Below are 11,022 nucleotides of genomic sequence, written 5' to 3' on the forward strand. Positions count from 1 at the left end.
TTCTGATTCAGATCTGAAGTCTAATAATTTGCTACTTTATTACTTTTTCACTCAAAAAAGTTTTAGCATTATTACTTTCACTTCTAAATGAGTAAATATTTCTGTAAATACTTGTATTTGAGCATAGTTTTTGGTTTCTCTATCCGCCTCTGCTCGCGTCTCCAAACACAGAGGATCAGTACAATCAGCAGATGTGTGTTTATCTGTGATTCTCAGCATGTGAAGAAATCATCTGACATGACAGACCCTGGTTAATTACACTGACCTTCTGTGTGGTGAGATTCCCATCAGCAGCAATAGATTCACTGATTCTTCTTTGCTCAATCTGAGACTTCAAAGATCTTCAGGAGTTCATCAGTCAGACCATCTGATCTGAGATACAGTCAGTTATTACTGAAAGTGGGAAGAGAAACCGTGAATGGATAGATTCATAATGTTTCATCTTCTGGCCTTGCGCTCTTTGGGAAAATAAATAAATGCATTGGTTTGGTTTGACTGCCCTTGATCTAGATTGGTAGTTATGCACAGCAGAAGTAGATTTTGGGAGGGAAGGTTGAGGGACGTGAGCTTCAGTCCTGATCTCATCTTAGACCTCCAGTGAGAATATATGAGTCAGGCCAGTTACACTCTGACCTCTGCTGCTGCTCCTTTCACAACTGCTTCACTTTTTAATTCTTGGAAAATTAGATGAGACCCACATGTTTCCTGTGATTTTCTCAACATAAAAACACGTCTGAACTTATGCTGAATCTCAGAAACAGACCCGAGACCAGTGCTGGATTCATGACGTTCTGATTCATCTAGAATCGAGGCTGATTTGTGTTGTTCCCTCTTTCTGGCTTCTGCTTCATGATCCACATCAGATTTCTTAATCAGCTGTTTAATTGTTGCACAGATGTTGTTTTGTGGTCTTTGTCTAAGAACGGACTCTCAGTGCGGTCCACTCTCTCTAGTTCCCGCAGTAGTGAACATATGGTGAGCGGTGAACATTAGACTGAGTTTGATCCTCCTGGTCTTAATGATGTTTGCTGCTCTTCCGGTCCTCACTTTCAAGGTGATATTTTCAGGAGGATTATTGATCGTGGCGGTAAGCGCAGGCTAAAACGAACATATCGACAGCAAAAACGTATTTGTTAGAAGTAATACACTTTATTAAAGTTCTTCTTTTAATAAGAGTACATTGAAAGCCTTTGTGGGGGAGTCGTGGCCTAATGGTTAGAGAGTCGGACTCCCAATCGAAGGGTTGTGAGTTCGAGTCTCGGGCCGGCAGGAATTGTGGGTGGGGGGAGTGCATGTACAGTTCTCTCTCCCCACCTTCAATACCACGACTTAGGTGCCCTTGAGCAAGGCATCGAACCCCCAACTGCTCCCCGGCGCCACAGCATAAAATGGCTGCCCACTGCTCCGGGTGTGTGTGTTCACAGTGGGTGTGTGTGTTCACTGCTCTGTGTGTGTGCACTTCGGATGGGTTAAATGCAGAGCACTAATTCTGAGTATGGGTCACCATACTTGGCTGAATGTCACGTCACTCACTTTAAAAATAACTAATGAAATATACTGGAGAACTCTGTGAGAAATATAGAGCAATAACTGAAACATATGATCAATATTTGTGTTTTTCATTGTTCGCTGTTTGGTTTAAGGTTTTCAAGCATTATACTTGAGAAAGTTTCAATGCAAGTTTCTTTTCAATGCATTTTATTGAAATGTATCCTGAAGAAATCCTGATGTTGTCAGACCTGTTTAAACACACACAAAGCTGATCAGAAACTCCACCCTCTTACAACACTTACCAGGAAGAGACTGACTTGTTATTTCTCCTTTCTGTCACTGATTTTCTTCTCTTTGACAAAAGCAAAAAAGAATCAGCCATCAGAGGACAACGAAGAGAAAGACTTTGAAGAAGTGTATTTCTGAACAGACAGCAGATCTTTGTGATTCTCGAGGTTATTCATGTTTGAAACCGTCGTTCAGAAAGAGAAAGTAAAGTTTAGGTTGCTGGAGCTCAAACAGTGAAAATGGCTTCATCAGCTGAATATGACTATAATTGTCCCGTGTGCTGTGAAATCTTCAAGACTCCTGTTATTTTATCATGTAGTCACAGTGTCTGTAAAGAGTGTCTTCAACAGTTCTGGAGAACCAAGAAAACTCAGGAGTGTCCTGTCTGCAGGAGAAGATCCTCAAAAGATCATCCTCCATTAAATCTGGCATTACAAAACTTGTGTGAGTCGTTCCTGAAGGAGAGAAATGAGAGGCGTTCATCAGGATCTGAGGAGATCTGCAGTTTACACAGTGAGAAACTCAAACTCTTCTGTCTGGACGACAAACAGCCGGTGTGTGTAGTGTGCTTTACTTCAGAACAACACGACAATCACAAATTCAGACCCATCAGTGAAGTTGTTCCTTCATATAAGGTAGGACAAATGTCTCTTGTTTCATATGTAAAGAACAATAAACATCATAAACACAGATATCATCACATTCATGCACTCAGTATTTCTCTCTGCTGTTTTACTCAACTTCATATGACATAAACTCTGCTCTGATTTGTTCTGTGTTTGTGTACTAAAGTGTAGTCACTGGGTAAGTGATCAAATTCATACTGTTGAAAAAGTTATATTAAAGTGTATTTTGTTTTTACTCAGGTTGTGTTTGTTTTATGTTTACTTTTAATTTCTGAAACAATTTAGTGTGAGATATACACAAAAACACAGCACTGTATGATCACTGTATTCTCTTCTCTTCACTGTAATCTGGTGTTTTATGTATTTTTATTCAATTCTAGGAGGAGCTCAATACAGCACTGAAGTCCTTACAGGAGAAACTTCAACACACTGAAAACATTAAAGAAGAGTTTGAGAAAACAGTTGAACACATCAAGGTGAGGAAACAGAATCAAGAGTCATTTTCAGTACAGCTGTAGCATCACTAAACACAATTATGATGTGTTATATTTAATATAATGATTCCAGTTGATTATTTTTGTAAATGACGAGCAGCAGTCTGCTTCTGGATCTGTTATATGTCGGTGTCTGAGTTTCTCTGGGATCTGAATGATGTGATGTGTTGATGGAGATGATTGAAGTGAATGTGATTTGATTTCAGTCTCAAGCTGAGCACACAGAGCATCAGATTAAACAGCAGTTTGAGAAGCTTCATCAGTTTCTCAGAGATGAGGAAGAAGCTACAATCACTGCACTGAGAGAGGAAGAGGAGCAGAAGAAGCAGATGATGAAGGAGAAGCTGGAGGAGATGAACAGAATCAGCTCTTTCACACACAATCAAAGACACGGAGGAGATGATGAAAGCCAGTGACGTCTGCTTTCTGAAGGTCTGATTTCGATCAATCCATTGATTGATTGATTGATGATTTGATTGAGTTCTTGATGATCAGTGGTGTGTTTGTTCTGCAGGGAGTTTCCAGTCTCGATGGAAAGGTGAGTGATCTGCTGGTGTCTCTGCTCTCTCTGCTTCTGATCCAAAGCCACTGCAGTTCTGATCCTGAATGTTCTTCCAGAGTCCAGATCTCATCACAGCCGGATCCACAGACGCCTTCTGGAGCTTTGATTTATGTGCCGCGTTACTTGGGCAACCTGCCCTTCAGAGTCTGGAAGAAGATGCAGGACATCGTCCAAAAACAGTGAGTCTGGAGAAAAATAAAATAACTTTTGTTGGAAAATATTAATTTCTATCACTGCTGTGAACTGACTACGCAGAATGTGAAGAATATCAATAACTTCAGGAGTCAGCTTCTCCACGGCAGTCCTGCAGCGCAACACACTCAGAAAAATATACTCTGATATGGTTTATAGCTAAAAATCCCAGAAAATATCGAGATATCATTTTTGTCTCTATCGCACACCCTTATATAGCCTGTTTGATTCATCTTTGATTGTTTGGTACACATAATTCACTGATCATGAAGCTTAAAATAAGCTTATCTTAGGTTTTCTCAATGATAATCATCGAGGACACGACAAAAAATGATAATAAATATAATAAAATTGGTGAATCATATTTATATAAGGTTTTATATATTTATTTATTGAAGGGGGTGGGGTCTGGTTAATATTGTGAAATATCATTGTGACGAGTGGGGCGGGGCCGAGAGCCGTGGGAACGGAGCGAGGCCGGTGGAGTGATTGGGAAATGAGCGACACCTGCTCCACTCACCGGTCTCGAGTCCCACGGAGGAGAACGGGAGGATACAAAAGAGGAGCGACGACAGTGAAGGACGAGAGAGGACCAGGCCTGGGTTTTATTTTGTGTTTGGTTTTTGTTTGTGCGCGGCAGTCGCCCGTGAGGGGCTGTCGCGCTGTTTTATGTTTATTTTGGTTATTAAAGTTTTATTTGAGTGTTCGCCGGTTCCCGCCTCCTTCTTCCCGTGATTGTGAAGTTTGTTTTATTGTTACACTGGTGCCGAAACCCGGGAGGAAGGAGGGACGCGCTGCCGAAGATCCCTTGCCACTGGGGTGAATCCGCGGTGCCATCGAGCTGGGCGTAGCAGTCTGGCGCCGTGGACGCTCGAGGCGGTGGGCTGGAGTGAGTTGCCGGGGACGGACGAACTCGCTGCCGGCCGCCCGCGATGTGGAGGGGGCGGCTGCCGTCCGTAAGGGAGCGGAGGAGTCGCCGCCGTTCGCCAGGGGGCCGGAGCCTGCTGCCATCCGCCGAGAATGGGGAGGAGCAGGGAACGGGGGCTCCGCCGTCCACCGTGCGGCGGGAGGAGCCGTCGCCGTCCACCGTGCGGCGGAGGAGTGTCGTGCCGTCCACCGAGGGCCGTCCATGCACGCTGCCGCCGCCAGGCACCGCGGAAGAGTTCACCCAGCTGGTGGAGGGCCGAGCGGCAGCGTGTCTGGGAACTGGAATTTTTTTTTTATTCCTTTAACCATAATTAATCTCTCCCCCTCTCTCGTCTCTGTCGCTCCTCATCCTTCCATCCCTTTTACTCTCGCCTCATCTGTCTGTCCTACCCCCAGGTCCCCGCAGCCACCGTGAGCGGTTCCCCCCCCGAGGGAAGGGGGGGGGGGGGAGTAGAGCGCAGTCTCGTGGGCTACCCCCCCGGCCTGCGAGGGGCGATGGGGTATGTGACGAGTGGGGCGGGGCCGAGAGCCCGTGGGAACGGAGCGAGGCCGGTGGAGTGATTGGGAAATGAGCGACACCCTGCTCCACTCACCGGTCTCGAGTCCCACGGAGGAGATCGGGAGGATAAAAAAGAGGAGCGACGACAGTGAAGGACGAGAGAGGACCAGGCCTGGGTTTTATTTTGTGGTTTGGTTTTTGTTTGTGCGCGGCAGTCGCCCGTGAGGGGCTGTCGTGCTGTTTTATGGTTATTTTGGTTATTAAAGTTTTATTTGAGTGTTCGCCGGTTCCTGCCTCCTTCTTCCCGTGATTGTGAAGTTTGTTTTATTGTTACAATCATTACAATTTAAAAATAATGGTTTTCTATTTTAATATAGTTTATATTTATTTCTGAATTCTCAGCATCATTACTCCAGTCTTCTTTGATGCATGATCCTTCAATGTATTGTCAACCTCGGAAACAATTGTGCTGCTTAATATTATTCTGTGATATTTTTACAGGATTGACTGATGAATCCTGGCAGATTATTATTCAAAATATAGAAATCTTATCAATTTAACATTACTGCTGAATAAAAGTACATTTTCTTTTAAAAAAGAAAGGGAAAAATAAATGAATAATAAAATAATATTATTTATTATTTTAAATGTAAAATATAACAAAGAAGAGAGGTGCTTGAAAAACTGAACATTAATCGGGCATAATGTATTTTTCTAGCCTATGTATTTTATTTTTTATTTTACAGAAACAGTCTCAGATCTAGCAGCCGATTGCAATCGACGGGTTCACCATCAAGTGCTGTAGGCTACATTAAACATGTAAAAGATAAAAACACAATAACCCCCAAATGTAAAAAATTTCAAAAAGGATTTCATAGGATTTTGAAGACAGACAGATAGACGTCACGTTATAAGACAGACACAAATGTCACGTCCATTGAGAGGAGTGAATGAAGTGCAAGTAAATTGTGCTTTCGCTGACACACTGCACTGAGCTCGTGAGCAGCGTGTTCTGATACGTTAGCGAAAAAATAAATAAATAAAAAATCACAATCGTATATTAAAATAGCAAAAAATTAACCTACTGTATCTGAAAAATGAGTTTAATTTGTATCTCTTTTGTATTTGTGATATTGTGCTTCTTTTTCAAAATGTATAAATTATATTTTTTTATAATCTATATTATATATGAACAACTATAATTGTTATTAGTTTCTCCCTTTTCACTACTGTTAAAGGAATAGTTCACCCAAAAATGAAAATGTCATCAACTTTTCTAAATTCAATCCTTGATTCAAATTTCTCATAAGCTTAATTGATTTGGTCTTAAGAGAGAAGAATTAATGATAAAATAGCTCCCAAAATAAATATTGGTGACTGCAGTTTGACTAAAAGTTGACAAAAATGCATGCACTAAACTAAGAAAGACTCAAATGACTAAAATGTGACGAAGACTATTAAGAATTTTCATCTCAAGATAAAGACTAAGACTAAACCAGAAATGCCTGTCAAAATGAACACTGGTCATAATTCATAATAATCTGTGTGTGGTTCACTCTTGATCATTATATGAACATCAGAATAAAAGCAGCTGTTGATTGTGTCTCATTAGCTCCTGTGATTCTGGATCCAAACACTGCAGATCCACGTCTCGTCCTGTCTGATGATCTGACCAGTGTGAGATGGAGCGAGAAAAAACAACCTCTTCCTGATAATCCAGAGAGATTTGACTGCTATCCTTGTGTTCTGGGTTCAGAGGGTTTTAACTCAGGAACACACTGCTGGGATGTGGAGGTTAAAGAGAGTTCAGGCTGGATTCTTGGAGTAACTACAGCATCAAACCAGAGGAAGAGAGGTGCTTTCTTTGACACTGATGTCTGGAGTGTGCAGCGAGGATGGTTTGATCTGTTTGGTTTTCCAGTTAAACAGAAGCTTGAGCGTGTGAGAGTGTATCTGGACTATGACAGAGGAACAGTGTCATTCTCTGATCCTGTAACTAACACTCATCTACACACATTCACAACCACCTTCACTCACACACTCTTTCCTTTCTTCTGTACTTATTATTCCTCTCTGAGGATCTTATCGTTCAATAGTCAGTAAATGTTACTCCTGTAGTTCTGGATCCACCTGCTTTCATCTTTTACACTCATCATGTTTCCAATATTCAGTCCATATCACAATTTCATTATTTAATCAGTTTGAGACTAAACCAATAATTGTTTATTTCAGTTATAGAGGTTAAATGATAAATTTAATCATTGATGTAAATCAGAGATTTACTTGGCTCAAGCCTGTGGATACATGTTTTCTTACTGAGCTGTTGCCTGCGAACTATAAAGTTTTAAATACCCCCAGAGTCACTGGACAAGGTGGGGGTGTGGCCACACTTTACAAGGACAGATTTAAATGTAGCCACGTATCAGTGGAGAAATATTCAACTTTTGAATTACAGTTGATTCAATTAGAACTGACCTACACTGTTTATTGTGCACTTATCTATCGTCCTCCTTAATATAACAAGGACTTTATTAAGGATTTTTTGATGAGGCATATGTTAAAAGCCCAGTTTACTTAAAAAATCAGGCCTTGACCCCACAGAGCTGAATAATTTCCGCCCAATTTCTAAATGACCGTGTCTATCTAAAGTTTTAGAAAAGGTTGTTCTTTCTCAAGTCACCCCTTATGATATCCTGGATAAATTCCAATCTGGATTTAGAGCTGGTCACAGTACGGAAACTGCTTTGGTAAAAGTTGTGAACAAATTAACAACGGCAAAACACTCTGGGTTGGGGGTTGTTTTAATTATGCTGGACCTCAGTGCTGTCTTTGACACTGTTGATCATTCGATCCTTTTAAAACATTTGGAGTGTGACGTAGGCATCAAAGGAACAGCTTTAAAACGGTGTCACTCATATCTGCATGATAGAACATTTTTTGTTAATTTTGCAAATACTTCATCTTCTGTGGCTCCTTTAAAATATGGTCTCCCTCAAGGTTCTATTCTGGGCCCTACATTATTTTCATTGTACATGTGCCCACTTGGATCTATATGTCGTCGCTATGACATTTCCTATCATATGTATGCTGATGACACTCAGATATATTTACCATTTAAAGTCGGGAACGAGCACTCGCTACAGGCCCGATTACTCTTTCTTTAAGAGATCAAACGAGTTAATTATTTTTGGTCCACCAAAAGTTAAAGAGATGATTTCCAGTACTATTGCTCCTTTAGAATTAACTATAAAAAACAGTGTAAGAAACCTGGGTATCATAATTGACTCAACTCTCAGCTTTGACAATCAGATAAAGTCTGTAGTAAAAAGTAAGTTTTTACCAACTTAGAATGATCTCCAGGTTAAAACCCATTCTTAGTTTTAAAGATTTAGAGACCGTTGTCCATGCATTTATTACATCAAGATTGGATTATTGCAATTCTCTTTATGTTGGGATCTGTCAGCGACAACTATCTCGTCTGCAAATGATACAGAATGCTGCAGCCAGGCTTTTGACAGTCACAAAAAAAAAGGGATCATATTACTCCAGTTTTATCTTCTCTTCATTGCCTACCAGTTCAGTACAGTATCGATTTTAAGATTTTATTGATGGTTTTTAAGGAGAAATATGTTTGGATTGTTTGGAACCGTAATAATAAAAGGTTTTAATTTAAATCACTGTTATATCACTGCTCACAAAGAAGTATGAAAGATACACCGGTGACGTCAGAGCTGCACTTGCCTCAAATGTCAAAGATAAAATACAGTCAACAAAACCTTTTTGCCAAATGCATGACAGAAATGTTTGCTCTGAATTATGTTCTTAGGGTCTCCGCAGGTCCTTAAAAGACATTAGAAATAAATAAAAACTCTCAAATGATTCAAGAAAGTCTTAATTATGATTTCAAGAGGTGTTTCTACGGAGCCCCTAAAGGGTCATTGTGGTGGAAAAAAATCAGAGTGAGTGAAAAAATTTGGGGTGGGAGGAAAAAATATATTTTTTATTTTTTTGCGTTCCCTCGCAAAACTTTTGCGTTCTCTCGCAAAATTATTTGCGTTCCCTCGCAAAACTTTTGCGTTCTCTCGCAAAACCAGCTGAGTTCGGACAAACACTTCCTGTTTACTTTACAGCTTGTAGTGGTTTATACAGCTCCATAAGTTCACAATGAGTTTTGTTTTGAACTCCAGTGCGGCACATTTTTGTTCATTATGATTTTTTCTTCAAATACATTGCGAATATGGAAACATTTGGATTTGTGATGAAAGAGAGCTGTACGTGAGCCCAGTTTCGCTTTACATTAGGTTTTGGCTTGTTTCTAGCTGTTCTGGGCTTGTCTGCTTTCCTGTGCACAATAGGCTATATTCTATTAATAAACTGTTTACCATATTTTGGTTTTAGCCTATATAGCCTACTGTCTTTGTCCAGCTTCCCTTAAAGCCGCGTTCAGACTGCACGATTTTAGCCCAGTTTTTGGCTCGCCGACAGGTTTTGAGAAATCGCCGACAAATGCCCGAAATCACAGGCAAATCGTTGCTCGTTCACGTGAGTGACAATCAGGCAGTGTGAATGAGCAAAGACGCGATCTGAGAGAATCGCCGACGAGTCGCCGATGCCCGTGAGATATTTGGCATGCTAAATATCTGGACCTGTCGGCGATTTAAAATCCTGCTGTGTGAAAAAGTGTTCTGACTGAAAACTACGTCGGCGATGACTGACAGCCAATGAGAGAGCAAGATACAGAGCAGCGGGGAGTTCGGGGAGGAGTTATATACCACAATATCAGCAAGCATGGCATCGTTTCAGAAAAAGGCCGCCTTCTCGGGCTATGTGGACCCAAGAAATGGAAGAAAAATTAGTAAACATTTGGGCAGGCGCATCCGTGTCTGGTTTTGACGTTTCATCTGAGCTAGCCCAGTCTCACGTGAGAACTCCGGTCTTTGCATGCTTGATATCGCGTTGTTTCCCTTGTCACATCTCGCGTGTGTTTTGGGTGTGAAACGTAGTTTGCATGCCAGACAGAGTGTCGGCGATTCTTCCTATTGTAAAGTCATGCAGTGTGAAACCTTCTGTCGCCGATCCTCGTGCAATGTGAACACAGCAGCGACTGAATGCTGGCCGAGATAGTCATGCAGTGTGAAAAGAACAGTGACCCGACTACTTTGAAAATCGTGCAGTCTGAACTCGGCTTAAGGATCCTTTCTATATCCTGACGGTTTTAAATGGGGGAGAAACGTTGTATTATGGCTATTTGCTTTGCTGATAGCTATTAATAAGGCTATTAATATTACAGATCCACCCGCCAGCCCAAAAAGCGGAATGTAAGGATCCACCCGCCAGCCCAAAAAGCGGAATATAGTAGCTACATCCACATTAAGTGTTTTAGAAATGTCCCAAAACCATGTCTTAAACTATAGGCAAAGCTGACTGTAGCCTATTTGAACTTGAGTCCAAGTTTAAAATAAAACTCTTTCTTTCTATGAGGGATAGCCTAACGCTTAAAGTGCAGTTTACCAGGTTACGTTCATATTCTGGGCTATTCTGCTTGTCTGTCTACTTTAATAATATGGTGTGTAATCCGTGTAATGAATTTAGTCATCCAGTGTGTAACAAACGTTATAGTCACGGGAAGAATGAGGCGGGAACCGGCGAACATTCAAACAAAACTGTCGCACACAAACAGAACCAAAACACAAAATAAAGTCCGAGCCTGGTCCTCTATCGTCCAACACTGTCATCAGTCCCTCCTTCAGTTCTCCTTCGCGGGACTCGTTACCGGTGAATGGCGCAGGTGCTCCACCGGCCTCGCTCCGTTCCCACGGCTCTCACACAGTGTTTTACATTAAGCATTTTAGTATGTCCCAAAACCGTGCCGTAAGCATGCACTGACTATTTCTCCAAGTTCAAAACAAAACTCTATGAACCGCTCCATTGTGAACTTATGGA

The 11,022-nt window shown here is 41.4% G+C and overlaps 1 pseudogene; it reads left to right on the forward strand.

The window, feature by feature from the left end:
• Positions 1-1,771: 1,771 nt before the first annotated feature.
• On the forward strand, positions 1,772-7,196 carry LOC109068467 (annotated as a pseudogene).
• Positions 7,197-11,022: the final 3,826 nt, after the last annotated feature.

This window comes from Cyprinus carpio, chromosome A9 (assembly GCF_018340385.1).
Source record: "Cyprinus carpio isolate SPL01 chromosome A9, ASM1834038v1, whole genome shotgun sequence".
In the NCBI taxonomy this organism is placed as follows: Eukaryota; Metazoa; Chordata; class Actinopteri; order Cypriniformes; family Cyprinidae; genus Cyprinus; species Cyprinus carpio.